This window comes from Erinaceus europaeus, chromosome 22 (genome assembly GCF_950295315.1).
Source record: "Erinaceus europaeus chromosome 22, mEriEur2.1, whole genome shotgun sequence".
Taxonomy (NCBI): domain Eukaryota; kingdom Metazoa; phylum Chordata; class Mammalia; order Eulipotyphla; family Erinaceidae; genus Erinaceus; species Erinaceus europaeus.
In genome coordinates this window covers 4717146-4735325 of record NC_080183.1, presented here as the reverse complement: position 1 = coordinate 4735325, position 18180 = coordinate 4717146, and the positions used below count along the sequence as shown (strand labels likewise).

At 48.2% G+C, this 18180-nt stretch overlaps 1 protein-coding gene across 1 annotated transcript in view; it reads right to left on the bottom strand.

Moving 5' to 3' along the window:
- The window catches only part of PPP2R5C (protein phosphatase 2 regulatory subunit B'gamma), a 146040-nt gene that overhangs the window by 126221 nt on the left and 1639 nt on the right, over positions 1-18180 (bottom strand). The gene's annotated exons all lie outside the window — the stretch shown is intronic.

The following is an 18180-nucleotide window of genomic DNA, read 5'->3' as shown; positions in this document are numbered from 1 at the left end:
TTTTTCCTAAGGTCCTGCCTTCTCTTCCTTTCTAAGTCATACCTATTACTATACCTGTTACTATGTCTACACCTATACCCACTTCCGAATGTCCCTCCTTTCTTCCTCTTCCCTCTCCAGGTCCTGATGGAGCTGGAGTTCAGGTCATCTCTGGTCATCTTCCCCTAACATTTCTCCCCTTCTGGGAGTATGGAACACAATTCTTTATGGGGTGCAGAAGGTGGGAGTTCTGGCTTCTGTCAGTGCTTCTCTGCTGGACATGGATGTTGGCAGGTGGATCCACACCCCCAGCCTGTTTCTGTCTTTCCCTAGTGGGGCAAGGCTCTGGAGAGGTGGGGTTCCAGGACACATTGGTGAGGTCGTCTGTCCAGGGAAGTCAGGCTGGAATCAGAGCAGGCCAGAGACCCAGGGACTCCGCAGGACCTGCTGCCTGGGCGCTGACCTTAAGATGCCTGTCTACTCTCTGCTCCTCAGGCCTTCTAGCCCATAGTCAGGGGCAGAGAGAGAGAGAGAGAAAGAGAGAGTCCCTGAGGATGCCCACAGGGGATGTTCCTGGGACTTCTGCCAGGGAAACACATGTTCAGCTCCTGTTCGTTCATTCATTCATTCATTCATTCATTCATCCATCCACCTGCTTATTTCTGTCAGCTTGGGCTTCTAGATATTCACATTGTGCTTGGGATTATGTGGCAGTGAGGGTCGAAGCTGGGGCCTGGTGTGTGCAAGGCCTGGGCTCCACTACCGAGCATTCTCCTGACCAGCTAATTTTCTCTTTTTTTTCTTCTGTGAAGCTGGAGCCTTGAGTGTGTGCACCATCTCACCATTCTGGGACACCTTTTTGTTCTCATAAATAGATAGATAGGTAGAGAGATAGATAGATAGAGGGGAAGGAGGAGGAGGAGACACATCTCCTCATGTACAGTGGAACTGGAGCCTGGGCTTTGAGCAGGCAAGGCAGGCTTCCCATTCACTGAGCTGACCCCTGACCCCTCAAGTTAATCCCCTTTCCCTCTCTCTCTCTCTTTGCCTTCAGGGTTATTGCTGGGCCTTAGTGCCTGCACTACAAATCCACTGGTCTTGGTGGCATCTTTTTTCCATTATTGTTGCTGTTATTGTTATTGTTGGATAGGACAGAGAGAAATGGAGAGAGGAGGGGAAGACAGAGAGGGGGAGAGAAAGACAGACACCTGCAGACCTGCTTCACCGCCTGTGAAGCGACTCCTCTGCAGATGGGGAGCCGGGGGCTTGAACTGGGGTCCTTATGCCGGTCCTTGCTTTTCATGCCATGTGTGCTTAGCCTGCTGCACCACTACGTGGCCCCCATCTCTTCTCTTTATTTTAAAGATTTTAATTATTTAATTATTTATTAATGAGAGAGAGAGGAAGAGAGAGAGGGAGAGGGAGGGAGAGGGAGGGAGAGGGAGAAGCAGAGGGTCACTTTGGTCCATTGGTAACATGAGGTTACTGATTCCCTGCTTCCCTTCTGCTGCCACAAAAGACCCATTGCAGACACACTGTTATGAATTAGTCTCAGGGATTGAACTCGGGACCCCATGCTTGAGAGACCTGTGCTCTGTCCACTGAGCCACTCCCCAGACCACCCCTCTTCAAGCTACTTTTCAAGATCAAGCTCACTTGACTGAGTGATTCGGGTGTCAGTCAGCGTCCTAGTTCAAGCGAAAGGGAGCTGCAGGGCATGGAGCGGGTGGTAGGTTCTTCCAGACAGAGTGCGGGGCAAGGGGGCAGGGGCTCCCACACAGGCAGCCAGAGGGCCCTGGCCGCTGATCTCATCTGTCTGTGGGGTGCGGGAGGGGTGACCTCACAGAACAGCCCCACAAGTCATTGTTGTGTTTCTGGACAAAGGTGTACCCTTGTTCAGGCAAGGCGGTCAATCTTGGCAGAGTTCTTGGAAGACCTCTGTGTCAGGCCTATTTTTTGTGTAATATTTTATTTTATTTATTTAATTTTTTTACTGCCACTAGGGTTCATAGGGGCTCGGTGCCTGCAATGACTGTACTGCTCCTGGTGGCCCTTTCTTTCTTTCTTTCTTTCTTTCTTTCTTTCTTTCTATCTTTCTTTCTATCTTTCTTTCTTTCACAGAGAAATTGAAAGAGAATGGGTCCAGGCAGTGGAGTACTTCCTTAAAAACATATCTTGTAATGCTCAAGCACCCAGGTTCAAGCCTTTAGTCCCCACCTGCTGGGGGAGAAGTTTTGCAAGTGGTGAAGTAATGGTGCAGGTGTCTCTGTCTCTCTCCTCTATCTCCCCATTCCCCTATCAATTTCTCTCTGTCTCTATCCAATAAATAAATAAAATAAATCTTAAAAAAAGAAATCGAAAGGGAATGGGGTGATAGAAAGAGAAAGAGAGAAAGAGAGAGAGGAAGAGAGAAAGAGAAAGAAAGAGGGAGAAAGAGAGGGAGAGAGAAAGAGAGGGAGAGAGAGAGGGAGAGAGAGGGAGAGAGAGAGGGAGAGACAGAGAGACAGAGAGAGAGATTGCTGCAGTCCTGCCTGTGAAGCTTTCCCTCTGCAGGAGCGGAGTGGAGACTTGAACCCAGGTCCTTGTGCATGGTGACATGTGTGCTTCACCAGGTGTACCTTCACCCTGCTCTGCTCTGGCTCCGGCTCATGGTGCTGCCGGGGATTGAACCTGGGGCCTCTGTGGCCTCAGACCTGCCAGTTGCAAACTCTGCCACCAACCTGTTTCCCAGGCCTTGCAGTGTTTTGGTGGCTCTTTGTGTGGCCATGAGCCTCCATGGCTTATGAGGTCTATGCCTGAGTTCCAGCACCACACAGAAGGGTCTGTGCAGTAGGAGAGACTCCAGTGCTGCCCTGTGCCTGCCTGCCTGCCTGTCTGTCTATCCATCAATCATCTATGTATCTGTCTGTCTATCATGTATCTATGATCTACCTCTCTCTCTTTAAAATATTTTATTTATTTATTAATGAGAAAGATAGGGGGGGAGAGATAGAGAGAAAGAAACAGACATCACTCAGGTACATGTGCTGCTGGGGATGGAACTCAGGACCTCATGCTTGAGAGTCCAGTGCTTTATCCATTGCACCACTTCCCGGACCACATCTCTGATCTATCTCTCTATCATTTTTTTTTTTTTTTTTTGCCACCAGGGTTGTCACTGGGGCTGGGTGCCTGCACTATGAATCCACTGCTTTTAATGTACATTTTTTCTTTTCATTTTTTCCTTTCTATTTTTATTTGATAAGACAGAGAAATTCATAGGGGAGGGGAGAAAGGTAGGGGAGAGAAAGATGCCTGCAGGCCTGCTTCACCACTCATGAAGCGTTCACCCTGCAGGTGGGGGGCGGGGGCTTGAACTCGGGTCCTTGCACATGCTTAACTGAAAAATGTGCCACTGCTGTGGACCCCAAACTTTCATTTCATTATTGTTATTTTAACCAGAGCACTTCTCAGCTCTGGCTTATGATGGTGTGGGGGACTGAACCTGAGACCTTGGAGCTTCAGGCAGCAGAGTCTGCAGAACCATTATGCTGTCTCCCCCACTCAGCTATCATTTCTCTATCATCTGTCAATCTCTCATCTACCATCAATCACCTATCTTCCATCTATCTATCTGTCTGTCTGTCTATTATATCATCTACCTATCAATTATGTATCTATCTATCATCTGTCTACCATTAGCTACCATCTATCTGGCCCCTGGGAGCTGGGTGTCAGCTGTGTCTGAGGCCATGCACTCTAGCTGTCCCTCCACCCTTTCCAGGCTTCCAGGGAGACCCGCCCACCTGGGGAAGAAGGTCCCTCATCAGCTCAGCACTCCACTCCCAGTGTGTACATGTGGGGCTGGAGGGAACTCTGGTGCTGTGACCTCTCTCTCTCTCTCTCTCTCTCTGGATGCTAACATGTTTTAATGCCCTGCAGTCATGCACTCACAGATCTCAGATCAGGAAAATATCCAGTTGGCGTGGACTCCCCAGAGCCTGCAGGAACTGAGAACTGAAACTCATGCCCCTCTGGCTGGATTCCAACGAGTCTTCCGGGGAGCCTGGTTCTCAGAGGCTCCACGTCAGACGAGCGGGGGAAACGGGAGATGCTGATGTGGAGAGTCCCTGCCAGGGCTTTGAGGAGACAGCCGGCTGGGGCTCAGGTACTGGCCCAGGGCTCCCCTACGCAGCCTTGGACACCACGAATAGCATTAGAATCCAGGAGAAACAGGGCACGCATTGGGGTTTTCTTTCTGCAGCCATCCGAAGGAAAGACTAGAAAAAAAAATTCATTATTGAGAACCAGAGTAGCACTCTGATGTTTGCAGAGCTGGGGAATGAAGCTGGGGCCTCACACTTGAAAGGCCGGTGCCCTACTGCTGAACTGCCTTTCCAAGCCCTTCCCTCCTTCCCCACCCCAAGAAGATTTAATCAAAATCAGAGAAAAAACCAACGAGTGTGAAATCTTCCCGATCGTTTATGTAAGTGAAATTCTTTTTCAAGTTTGCTTCGCTGGAACTTTTAATAAAGGAATTCAGATCTCGCCATGGTATTTTACCCATAATACCTGTAGTTGGGATGAATTTCTCTTTCAAACATGACATTTCAGTCAAAACTTTGGTAATATAACCAATGTTCCAATTGTGTCTGTTAGGAGAACAGATTCTTACCGAACTTATGCAAATAACTACATTGTCAGGAAGAGAATAGAGCTTCAGAATTCCGGGCGGATGAGGAAGGGAAAAAAAGTCAACGTTTCACCTTTGCTTACAAAGCTGCTGTTAAAACCAAGCAGCTGTGAGTCAGAGAGCAGGAGAGGGAGAGCCCCCTCAGATCAACTCAGCTTCCTGATCTTAATGCTGTCAGCAGCCTGGAGCCCAGAAAATGCATCCAACTCCTTTCTGTGAGTTTAGGTAGATGCAGCATCTCAGTGAAAACATCTAAGCTGTCAGGTAAATGGTCCCATGGAAGAGCTGCTGCCAGCCGATGACAGGGACTCTGAGGGTTTCTGTGACATCCCACATCTGAAGACAGTCAGTTGGGTACAAGCTGCTTTACTACCTATCCAGTCTCCACGTTACACAGTTCCAGTGACAGCCTGTCATGGATTTATTTATTCTGTTTACCTTCTATGTAGTCTGCACATGTGGGACACGGCTGAGTGGTCTCACCGGTCCATTTTTCAAAATCCTCCATATGTGGAGAGAGAGAGAGAGACAGAGAAAGGTACCAGGTGGTGGCTCAGCCAACAGAATGCACAGGGAGCCCAGTTCAAGCCCCAAGTCCCCACCTGCATGGGGGAAGCTTCCTGAGTGGTGGAGCAGTGTTGCTGATGTCTGTCTCTCCCCACTACCTCCTGTCTCTGTGTAAGAAAAAGGAAAGGTAGAATGTCTGCTAAGAGTGTTGGGATTGTGTAGGCACTGGGCCCCAGAGAGAACCCCGGTGGCAAAACCTAAAAATAGAAAAAAGAAGAAAATAATTAAAGAGAGAGAGAAAAAGAAAGAAAGTGAGAGACACCAATAAACACATCACTGCTTAATATTTTAGTAAATATCAAATGTCTTACTCACCATTACTATTAAATTTATTCATGAATTTATAAATATTTATATACCTGTGTTCACTTTTCTTCTCTTTTCCTTTCTTTTCTTTTCTTTTCTTTTTTTTGCCTCCAGGGTTATGGCTGGGGTTCGGTGCTGGCACTATGAATCCACTGCTCCTGGCAGCCATTTTTCTATTTTATTGGATAGGGCAGAGAGAACTTGAAAGAGAAGAGGAAGACAAAGAGGGAGAGAGAGAGAGAGAGAGGCCTGCAGACCTGCTTCCCCACTCGTGAAGTGTCCTTCCCTGCAGATGGGGAGCTGGAGCTCGAACCTGGATCCTTGTGTGGGTCCTTGCTCTTAGTACTATGTGTGCTTAACCCCGTGCACCACTGCCTGGCCTCCTGTACCTGCTCACTCCTCAGGATCCATCAGCTCAGTTAGTACAGCCATTAGGATGCAAGAAGGCTCAGCTGCATGTCTTCCTTGGACTTTCCCACGTGAGTTGGCCTGCAGGCGTCTTCCCGTCTTCCTGTCTTCCTGTCTCCTCTCCAACAGGGAGCCTGAAGAGACCCCTGGAGACGTGGCAGGGCCTTCTGGCAAGTATCCTGTTTAGTGCAAGGCCAAAAGACCTCACTTAGAAGCCGATTTTTGGGAATTTTGTTAAAAGCTTTTAAAACATTTGGCCAATAGGATCCCAGGTCCCTGCGGACCATACCTAATTATCCATTTAATTAGAGAGACAGTCAGAAGGCCTTTAGGCAAACACAGCGAAGCTCCAACGTTTCTTCTCTCCTCCCCCCTTTAACACTGAGGAGACCAGATCTACCCAAATAGCCTAAGACCTGCCGTAGAGATAACACAGGGGCACTGGGTGGTGGCGCTCACATTACCTCGTTCAAGGGCATGGGTTCAAGCCCTCATTCCTACCTGCAGGGGAAAAGCTTCAAAAGCAGCAAAGAGGTGTTAAGGGTATCTTTCTCCTCTCTCTCTGTCTCCTCTCTCAATTTCTGTCTCTGTTCAAAAATAAATAACATAATAATGATAATAAAAAAGATAACATAGGAAATTGTTTCCATAAAACCCAAATCTTTGCTTTCTAGGATATGACTCAAAAGCTGTGGAAAGAGAGTTCGCAATCTGTCATCAGAAGCCAGGCCAAGGCTGGGGAGAGAGCTCACCAGGGAAGGTACCTGCTTTGCTGTGGCCACAGCCCAGGGTAGGACCCCTGGCCCCGTGGGCTGGAGGAAACAGGTTGCTGTGGTGTCTGTCATTCTGTCCCTCTGAGTCTCCCTGTCTGTCTGGGAAGAGCTGGCCAGCACTATGAAGCCTGGGTGACGAAAAGCAGGTCATAGTCCAAGAAAACTTTGCTCTCTCTTAGTAGGTGAAAGAAAAATAAAGTTCAGTCTTACGTAAGTGTGGCTTGGTGGTGAATCGTATTTTAAAACTCATAACATCCAGTTAGTCTTTGTTTTTATTTTTTATTAGTGATTTAATATTGACCTACAAAATTATAAGATAATAGGGGTATAATTCCACACCGTTCCTACCACCAGAGTTCTGTGTCCCCATTCCCTCCATTGCAAACTGCAGTGGTTCTCCCAAGATCACAGATATGGGTTGACTACTATTTCTATGACTATCTGTATTTATATATATTTGCCCATTTTTTTCCTGTGGTCCTGCCTTCTCTTCCTAAGTCACACCCATACTTATTACTACTTCTGAATATCTAACTCCCACCCCCCTGCTTTCTCTCAGGGTCCTGATGGAGCTGGAGTTCAGGTCATCTCTGGTCATCTTCCCCTAACATTTCTCCCCCTCTGAGAGTATGGAACAAAATTCTTTATGGGGAGCAGAAGGTGGGAGTTCTGGCTTCTGTAATTGCTGGACATGGATGTTGGCAGATGGATCCACACCCCCAGCCTGTTTCTCTCTTTCCTTAGTGGGGCAGAGATCTGGGGAGGTGGGGTTCCAGGACACATTGGTGAGGTCGTCTGTCCAGGGAGGTCAGGATGGAGTCATAGTAGCACCTGCAACTTGGTGGCTGAAAGACGTTAAATATAAAGCAGGACAAAATGTTTAATAAACAGAAACCAAAAAATAGAAATAGAGCCAGTGAGACTAGGGGCCCTGGAGTGGAAAGAAGTTAGGAATTCTATTTTAGGTTTGTTCTTTTTTTTTTTTTTAAAGTTTTAAAAATATTTATTTCTTTATTCTCTTTTGTTGCCCTTGTTGTTTTAGTGTTGTAGTTATTATTGTTGTGATTGATGTTGTCGTTGTAGGATAGGACAGAGAGAAATGGAGAGAGGAGGGAAAGACAGAAAGGGGGAGAGAAAACAGACACCTGCAGACCTGCTTCACCGCCTGTGAAGCGACTCCCCTGCAGGTGGGGAGCCGGGGCTCGAACCCGGATCCTTATGCTGGTCCTTGCGCTTTGTGCCACTATATACCCGACTCCCTTTAGGTGTGATCTAAGGGGTTCATGACTTTTGTAATTTTTGCTTGAGCTTGATAGCTGACCTGCAGGTGGACTAAAACTGTTGTCTGGGAAGATGGTGTCAGAGATGAGGATAGGACTAGAAAGCTGGACTAGGGCAGAGACCCAGTTAGTCTGTCTAGCCTGACTCTGTAGCTCATTTCCCTTGCTCCACTTGGCTCTCTTCCATGAGTACTGTATAGCTTATGGACAGTTTTCTTTATGTTAAACATTAAAAACTTATTATGTTTATTTACTTACTGAATAGAGACAGCCAGAAATCAAGAGAGAAGGGGAAGACAGAGGAGAGAGACAGAGAGACACCTGCAGCCCTGCTTCATCACTTGCAAAGCTTTCCTCCAGCAGGTGGGGGCGGGGGGGTCTTGAACCTGGGTCCTTGTGCATTGTAATATGTGTGCTCAACCAGGTGTGCCACCACCCAGCCCCTATCTTAAATATTTTATTAAACTTTTTTTTTTTATTCATTTAATAGTCATTGACAAGATTGTAGGATAAGAGGGGCACAATTCCACACAATTCTCACCACTAGAGTTCTATATCCCATCTCCTCCATTGGAAGTTTCCCTATTCTTTTTTTAAAAAAATTTTTTAAATTATTTATTTTCTATTTTGTTGCCCTTGTTTTTTTTATTGTTAATGTAGTTATTATTGTTGCTGTTATTGATGTCGTCATTGTTAGGACGGAGAGAAATGGAGAGAGGAGGGAAAGACAGAGAGGGAGAGAGAAAGACAGACATCTGCAGACCTGCTTCACCACTTGTGAAGTGACTCCCCTGAAGGTGGGGAGCCGGGGGCTCGAACTGGGATCCTTAATACTGGTCCTTGCGCCTCACACCATGTACATTTAACCACCCAGCCCCCAGCAGTTTCCCTAATCTTTATCATTCTGGGACTGTGAACCCAGGATCATTATGTGGTGCAGAAGGTGGGAGGTCTGGCTCCTGTAATTGCTTCCCCGCTGAACATGGGCGTCGGCAGGTCGATCCAGACTCCCAGCCTGTTAACAAATGAAGTTAATCTTTCCCTAGTGGGGGTACCATGAACTGAACCTGATACCCCTGGGCAGATGACCTCACCAATGTGTCCTGAAACCCCACCCCGCCAGAATCCTACCCCACTAGGGAAAGATTAACTTCATTTTTTAATTGCTAGGACAGAGAGAAATTGAGAGGGTGGGGGGATACAGAGGGAGAGAGACCGAAAGACATCTACATTACTGCTTCACCAACTGTGAAGCTTTCCTGTTACAAGTGGGGAGCTGGAGCTTGAATTTAGGTCCTTGTGCATGGCATCATCTGCATTCAACTGGATGCGCCACTGCCCAACTCTCCCTTTCCTTTAAAGAGAAACTTATTTGGGGGGCAGTCAGTGGGGCACACACATTACAGTCCATGAGGACCCAGGTTCAAGTCCCTGGTCCCCACCTGCAGGGGGAAAGCTTCACAAGTGGTGAAGCAGGACTGCAGGTATCTCTCTGTCTCTCTCCTTCTCTATTTCCCTTCCACTCTCAATTTCTCTCTGTCTCTATTCAGTAGTAAAAATAAGTAAATAAAAATATTTTATAAAAAAAGATTTATTGGGGGCTGAGGGAGCCTCACCTGGTTGAATGCACAAGGACCTGGGTTCAAGCCCCCCAATCCCTACCTACAAGAGAGAAGCTTCATGAGTGGTGAGGTCTGCTGATGCCTATCTTTCTCTCTCCCTCTCTCCCTTTCCCTTCCCTGTCAATTTCTCTCTGTTTCCATGAAAACAAATAAGTAAATAAAGTATTATTTAAAAAATAAAAGAAAGAAAGCAGCAGACAGGAGAGACCAAGAGTGGACAGTGCTGTCCTAGGTGCTCTCAAGGTTTGAAGCCTGGCCCTCACATGCCAAGACATGCACTCGGATGGCTGAACTATCTCTTTGCCCCCATTCCCTCTCTCTACTTTCCCTGTCATTGGATGCGTCTCCAGATTCATCTCTAAGATCAAAGTTCGGGAGTGTTCCCTATACATGTTTGTGTGTGTTTGATGGTTTCAGGATGTAGAGCTCAGTCTTTCGTCCACTTTGAGTTGCTTTCGTGTATGACGTTGACGTTGAACAGCGGTCTGGTTTCATTTTCTGCACATACCCACCCCATTTTGGAATAAAATCCTTTTTCTCTGCAAAGTGCATCTTTGTTCTAACTTCTGCCTCCTTTTGCTGGAAACACACATTTTTCTTTGCATAGAGAGGGAATACCCTTATTGCCTCCATTAGTTTTAATTACATATATTAGAATTCTTAAAGTCTTAAAATTGAATGAAGATTAAGTAAACAATTATGGGTTGTCTGTTGTATGTGTATGCTCTGCGGTTGGGAAGACTTATAGCCACATTTTATGATTTTCAGAAATAAATTCTCTCCTGTAGAAATATTTCCATTTTGGTACAAAACAGAGAGCTTGCTAACTTTGTCGTAAGTCAACATTTGGTGACTTTTTGTTCAGCAATCAATGCTTCAGTGTTTTATATTTCTCAGAAATAATCTATACATTTGCTGAATTTCTTTCATTTAACTTAAACTAATAAGAGCCTCAAGTTTTAAGTCACCAAAACATTTGGGAATCTGTTTAAGGAGACAGATCCTAAGAGATAACTATAGTTGAGATGTTCACTTATACATTCAAGCTCTCCTTACATCTCTTCAGAGACTTGGCTTTGATTGGTTCTGTTTAGGTGACCCACAGAGCTTCACGAGATGCGAGATAAGGTCAGACATTATTTTAAGCATTTTGCTTACATATTTCACAAAGTTTTATTTGTTATTTTAATGGGAGAGGCCCCAGAGCACTGTTTAGCTCTGAGATCAGGCCTGAGGTCTCAAGCACGCCTAGCCTGTGTTCCAGTGCTGGCCTCTCTCTCTTTCTGTCTCTCTCTCTCCTCCCACAGTGTTAAAGATCGAACTCGGACATTGTGCATACATGATGCTGTGGAGTGACCTTCAGATCTCTCTCTCTCTCTCTCTCTTTTTTCTCATTTGAGAGAGGGGACACTATATTACTGCTTTCCATGGTGCTTCCATGTGGCTTGAACCCAGGGCCTTCCCAAGTTCCTGGGGTTTGAACCAAGGGCATGTACAACAAGGCTTGACCTATACTGGGAAAGCTAGCTCCTGGCCCACAAGTTATTCCTAATGATTTTTGTAATAGGGATGGTATGAACTTATTTAATTAATAGGTCCAGGTAATAAGCACATTATAACCAATACCGATACTGCTAGAAACATGCTTGGTTCAAGTAAACCCACACATTTAAGCTTTGGTTTACTGAAGACTCTCTCCAATCACATTGATTTGACAAATGCTTGGGTTATTTTTGAAATGTATTTAATATTTTCTTTATTAATTTATTGGGTAGAACAGAGAGAAATTGAAAGTTAAAGGGAAGATAGGGAGAGAGAGAGAGAGAGAGAGAGAGATACCTGCAGCACTGCTTCATCACTGGTGAAGCCTCCCCACTGCAGGTGGAGACTGTGGACTTGAACCCAGGTCCTTGTGCATTGTAACGTGTACACTCAAACTGAACGTGACACCACCAGCCCTTTGGGTTAGTTTTTAGATGCCGGAACATTTTAGGAATTTATTTTCTATTTATTTATCTCTTTTTAACCAGAACACTGCTCAACTCTGGCCTATGGTGTTGCCAGGGATTGAACTTGGGACCTCAGGCACTCAGATGCTTTTGCAGAACTAGCATGCTGTCTCCCCAGCCTGGAATTTTCAATTCACACAAAATGCTTGGTTTTCATTCAGCTAGTTAAAGAGTTCTTGGCAGGTGGGTGTCTAAGGTGCTGAGAGACATGTGAGTGTGGAGAGAGGACATGTGGGGACGGGCGAGAATGCGTGTGCTGGGCACTGAGGTAGCACACTTGGTGGGGTGCACACCTTGCTGTCTGCAAGGCTTTGGGTTCCAGTCCCGGCGCCACACGGGAGCACCGTGGATAATGGGTGGTGCTGGAGTGTCCCTTGCTTCATCTTCTCTCCCCGCCCCCTCTCTCGCCCCCAGGGTTGTTGCTGGAGCTTGCCGGCACTACAAGTCCACTACTCTTGGTGGCTATTTTTTTTTCCATTTTATTGGATAGGACAGAGAGAAACAGAGAGAAGGGGAGACAGAGAGGGAGACAGAAAGACAGACACCTGCAAACCTGATTCACTGCCTGTGAAGCTTCCTCCCTGCAGGTGGGGAGCCGGGGCTTAAACCTGGGTCCTCACGTGTATCCTTGGGCTTCGTTTTATGCACACTTAACCGGGTGTACCACCGTCCAGCCCCCATCTCCTCTCTCTCTCTCTCTCTCTCTCTGGTGCAGAAGGGTGGGAGTACACCCTTTAGCTGAAGCTCTGGCCCCTCTGGACAGCCCTGTCCTCAGTGTCTGGGGTGCAGCCTCCTCTCCCGGCTTCTACCTGGATGTCCTCTGTCACTTGGTGGCTCCTCTTGGACAGCCATGCCCTGCAGAAACCAGCTGGTGTCCCCAGGCATGTCCACCTGCACTTTGCTACAGGGGTGCAGTCCCAGGGGTTCGGTGCCCCAACTCCACCCCCGGCATTTGCAGAGGAGAAGACCATGGGTCTTCTGAGGCTGTGGGCAGAGGACGGTAGTGGCAGCAGCATGGAGGGCTGGCTGCAGGGCCTCATCTGGGGGGCAGCCCAGGGACTGGGTGGGGCTGGGGTGAAGTGGAGGGAGGAGGGCCGTACCCTCTCGAAGGTTGCTGTCTGCTGCAGGAGCCTCAGCGATGCTTTAGAGCACATGTGCCTGGGTGTGGACCTATGTGTCCCTGTGTGCTCCTGCAGTGTTCACGTCACAGGGAGCCCCAGCTGCTCCCTGCCTGGAATTGTGAGCTCAGACGAGTGACCAAGTGAGTTTCAGAGAGAGAGAGAGAGAGAGCAAGCCTGGGGGCTCCAGGAGGGACACTTGGGGATCCCAAAGCCACTCGATGTGGCTGACTAAGAGTGACCCAAGCCTGGGGTGGGGAGGTCCCCCTTACAATGACTGTCTATTATTTATCTTTATCTGTCTATTATCTGTCATATCTATCTATCTATCTATCTATCTATCTATCTATCTATCTATCATCTACCTATCATCTAATTGTATCTGTCTATCAGGTTATAGGAAAAGCCATGTTGTATTTTTTCTTTCTATGTAAAAATGTGTCATGATTTTTCTGACAACCCAATATTTATCATCTATCTAATATATTTACCACTTATCTAGCTATCATCTATCTACCCTGTATCTCTAAATATATCATCCAACTAGCTACCATCTATCCTTTAATGTTTTTATTATTTATTTGTTAATATTTTTTGGATAGAGACAGAGAAATTGAGAGGGGGGATAGAGAGGGAAAGAGACAGAGAGACACCTGCAGCCCTGCTTCACCACTTGTGAAGCTTTCCCCCTGTAGGTGGGGACCAGGGGCTTGAACCTGGGTCCTTGTGCCTAGTAACATATGTACTCAACCAAGTGCTCTATCACCTGGCACCTCATCTATTTATTTTTGAAACCTAAATTTTAGGGAACCAGAGACACAGGCACATTTTCTTTTAAAATTTTTCTCCTTAAAAAAGGACATTTATGGGGGCTGGGTGGTGGTGCAATGAGTTAAGCGCACATGGCGCAAAACGCAAGGACTGTCGTAAGGATCCCGTCTCGGGCCCCCGGCTCCCCCCTGCAGAAGGGTCACTTCACAGGTGGTGAAGCAGGTCTGCAGGTGTCTGTCTCTCCCTCTCTGTCTTCCCCTCCTCTCTCCATTTCTCTCGGTCCTATTCAACAACATCAGCAACAACAATAATAACAACACTAGGGAGTAGGGCACAGCAGGTTAAGCACACATGGCGCAAAGCATAAGGATCTCCGTAAGAATCCCAGTTCGAGCCCCGGCTCCCCACCTGCAGGGGAGTCGCTTCACAGGCGGTGAAGCAGGTCTACAGGTGTCTGTCTTTCTCTCCCCCTCTCTGTCTTCCCCTCCTCTCTCCATTTCTCTCTGTCCTATCCAACAACGACTACAACAACGACTACAACAACAACAACAACAAAAAGGGGCAACATAAAGGGAAATAAATAAATATTTAAAAAATTTAAATAAAAAAATAACAGCAATAATGACAATGGAAAAAAGATGGCCTCCAGGAGCAGTGGATTCCTAGTCCAGGCACTTAGCCTGAGTGATAACCTTGGAGGCAATAACAACAACAACAAAAACAAAAACAAAAAACCCAGATGTTTATTTATTTATTATTTTGGTGAGAGACATTTGGCTCAGCTCTTGGGTATGGATCGAACCTGGGGCCTAGGAGCCTCAGGCATAAAACTCTGGGACACTGCTGTTGGGACTCTCTCCCCTGCCCTGCCTTATTTACCTGAAGATTTATCTGGGGGTTAGAAGATGACTCTTGAACCCAGGACACATGCCTGGCAAGTCTGTGAGCCTGATGTGGCTTCAAACTCTATGTTCTAGGGCTCAGCAGATGGCTCATCTGGACAGGCACATGCCCTGAGCACAGAAGGCCCTGGGTGCAAGCCTCATGGATGGTGGAGGGGTGCTGAGGGGTCTCTCTGCCTCTTTCCAAGAAACACAGACTGAGCAATGGGCCCAATTCTCTCTCTCTCTCTCTCTCTCTCCCCCCTTTTCTTTTACCAGAGCACCGATCAGCTCTGACATATGGTGGTGTGGGGGATTGAACCTGGGACTTCAGAGCCTCAGGCATGACTCTCTTTGCATAACCAATATTGCCCCACCTGGGCCCAATTTTCTGTTGTCCTTTTTTGGCTGTTTGTTGTTTCTCATCAAGGAGGCTTCACGACTCCAGACAGACTGTTCCAGAGAGAAAGACAGAGACAGAGATGGAGAGAGACAGACATGACAGGCCAGAAGCTTCCTTCAGTGCAGTGGAGGCTGGAAAGGGGGTTGAGTGCTGGACAAAACAAGCACACTAAGAAAACTGCCAGGCCCCACCTGGGCTCTGTCTTTTAAAATAGCCAGTTGGCATCCATTCACTTTTCTGTTTACTTGCTTATTTAATTGCCATCAGGGTTATCGCCAGGGCTCAGAGCTCGCACTAGGAATCTGCCAGTCCCTGAGGCCCCTCCTCTCTCCTCTCACCCCCTTCTGATCTTTTCCTTTCCCACTTGATAGGACAGAAAAAACTGAGGGGGGCAGATAAAGAGGGGCAAGAGAGGGGGCCGGCCGGGGGGTGGTGCACCTGGTTGAGCACACACGTTACGATGCTCAAGGACCTGGTGTTCAAGCCTCCAGTTTCCACCGTCAAGAGAAAGCTTTCCGAGTGGTGAAGCAGGGCTGCAGGCATCTTTCTTCCTCTCTGTCACCCCTTTACTTTCAATTCCTGGCTGTCTCTAGCCAATAAATAAGTAGGTAATTAAAAAGAGAGAGAGAGGGAAACACTTGCTGATCAGCTTCACTGCTTGTGAAGCTCCCTCCCTGCAGGAGAGGACTAGGGACTTGAACCCAGGCCCTTGTGCACCGTAACGTGTGCTCAACCAGGTGCGCCACCACCAGTCCTGTTGCCGCAGGACTGTGGCTTGGGCTCCACACCTGTATGCTACCTATGCTCCCTGGGGACTGTCCTTCCTTTCCTCCTTTCTTCCTTCCTTCTTTCTTTTTAATTTTTTAAAAAAATATTTTCCTTTTGTTGCCTGTTTTTTTATTGTTGTAGTTATTATTATTGTTGTTATTGCTGTCATTGTTGTTGGATAAGAGAAATGGAGAGAGGAGGGGAAGACAGAGAGGGGAGAGAAAGACAGACACCTGCAGACCTGCTTCACCGCCTGTGAAGCGACTCCCCTGCAGGTGGGGAGCCGGGGTTCGAACCGGGATCCTTACGCCGGTCCTTGTGCTTTGCGCCCTGTGCACTTAACCCGCTGCGCCATCTGACTCCTGAGACTGTGCTTTCTTATAGGTAGAGGACGAGTGACAGAGAGGTGGAGAGACACCACAGCACAGCTCTGTGGGCTGAGGCCCTGCTCCGTGGGACATGCTCTGCCCTGGGCCTCCAGCTGGGACAGCAGCTCGCAGCCTGTCCCTCCAGGCCTTCTAGACCCTGTGACACCCCCTCCCCCAGACAGCCTGTTGACGCTTTGTGGCTTTGTGGGGAACACAGATGGAGATGTGGCACTCAGAATGACGTAAATGCTACTTGAGGGCGGGGAGATGGAACAGTGGTAAGTGCACACGACGTGCATATAAGAGGTCCCAGGTTCGATCCCCAGCACCACTGATAGCCAGAGCTGAATATTGCCCTGGTTGGTAGGCGGGAGTAAAAAAAAACTGTCTTAACATTTTGTTTTGCACGCACTTTGCAAACCAGACAGACAGCTGTGCTGTGGTCCTTTCTTCCAGGTCCTGATTCAGGGGATTCTGTCTCTTCTGCCCCCCAAACTTTGGGGCCTGAAGGCCTAGGTTGCACCAGTTCCCACGTACCCCTGGCCTCCAGGGCTCCAGGCCTGCCCTGAGGGTCTCCCAGGGGCCTTGCTCTGACCCTTGGATCATGGAGTTGTCAAAGCAGTACTTATTGTTGTTACCATGTTAGGGAGAGGCAGAGACAGAGAGAGAGAGAGAGATGCACAGAAACTTCCTTCAGGGGGTTGGGCGGTAGCACAGTGGGTTAAGTGCAGGTGGCACAAAACACAAAGACCGGCGTAAGGATCCCGGTTCAAGTCCCCGGCTCCCCACCTGCAGGGGAGTCGCTTCACAGGCGGTGAAGCAGGTCTGCAGGTGTCTGTTTTTCTCTCTCCCTCTCTGTCTTCCCCTCCTCTCTCCATTTCTCTCTGTCCTATCCAACTACAATGACATCAATAACAACAATAATAACTACAACAATAAAACAAGGGCAACAAAAGGGAAAATAAATAAATATAAAATAAAAAAAAAATAAAAAAAAAAGAAACTTCCTTCAATGCAGTGGGGGCTGGCCAGGCTCGAACCCGGGTCACACACATGTCAAAGCAGCACACTGTCTAGGTGAGCTATGTCACCCACCAGCCTGGGATTGTGGAATTTGGAAGAATAGCCTAGGGCGTCTATGTCTGAGCGGTAAATGCAGTGAGTGGACATTCTGGCAATGGCTCACCCCTGCACTGTTGGGGTGCATGGAGGCGGTGTCTGAAATTCCCACTCCCCTCCGGTCACCCACCCCATCTTTGACCCTGTGTCAGGGCCCCACTTGCCCCCTCCGTTTCCACCCACAGTGAGGCCTGAGAGCGGCAGTGGCTCACCTCCACACTTGTGTGAAGACAGACAGCACTTGGAGAGCTATGGACTTCCCGGGAGGCTCAGGGAGGGCTGGGTGGGGGCTTGGGGTGCTGATCCGGCAAAGTCCCCTTAAGACACTGAGGGGCCAGGGGGCAAGACGCTCACCATGCTTGTTTCTAGGAGGGAGCAGTGCCCACCCGGACTGCACACTCCACCCACTTCCTCACTGACAAGCACAGAGGGTGCCCGGGCGGAGGGCCAGCGCCAGGCTGCAGAGGTGAACCCTGCTCTGTCTCCTACCACCTGTTTATTTACTGACCAGAGCCCTGCTCAGCCCTGGAGGGTGGTGTAGGGACTGAACCCGGGGCTCCAAAGCCTCGGGCGGAAAGATCTGTTGCGTAAGCCCAGGAGCTATCTGCTGGCCTATTTTTATTTTTTTTTTAATTTTAAAAATAAAAAACAAGTGTGGACAAGCTGTGGGGCCTGCCACTATTCCTTTCCCCCCACTGTGCTGGGCCCAGAGTGGCTCCTCTGACAAGGGGGCTAGGGAGAGGGGTGAGCAGCCCAGAGGAGAGAGGAAAGGACCCAGAAAGGAGGGGTGTGTGTGTGTGTGTGTTGGGGGGCAGAATGGCCCCCAGAGCAGCCAGCCAGGTGGGCAGCAGCTGGGGGCAGGCAGGTCTTAGGTCTCAGAAGTAGGAGCCAGTGAGGTGGGGGCTTTGCTGGGGGGGGGTGGGCTACGTGAACCCCACAAGGACCCCTTGTCTCCCCCTGTTCCCCCATGCCCCAGGAACACCCCCACTGCCCAATCCCAGATCCTTCCCAGGGCTGGGGGGGGGGGCGAGCGGAGGAGATGCAGAAAATACCATCTGTGCCAATTTCTCTCTTAAAAGTTCTTTTTTTTCATCTAAATACTTTGATGCAAAAAGAAACAAAAAAATCCCAGCTCA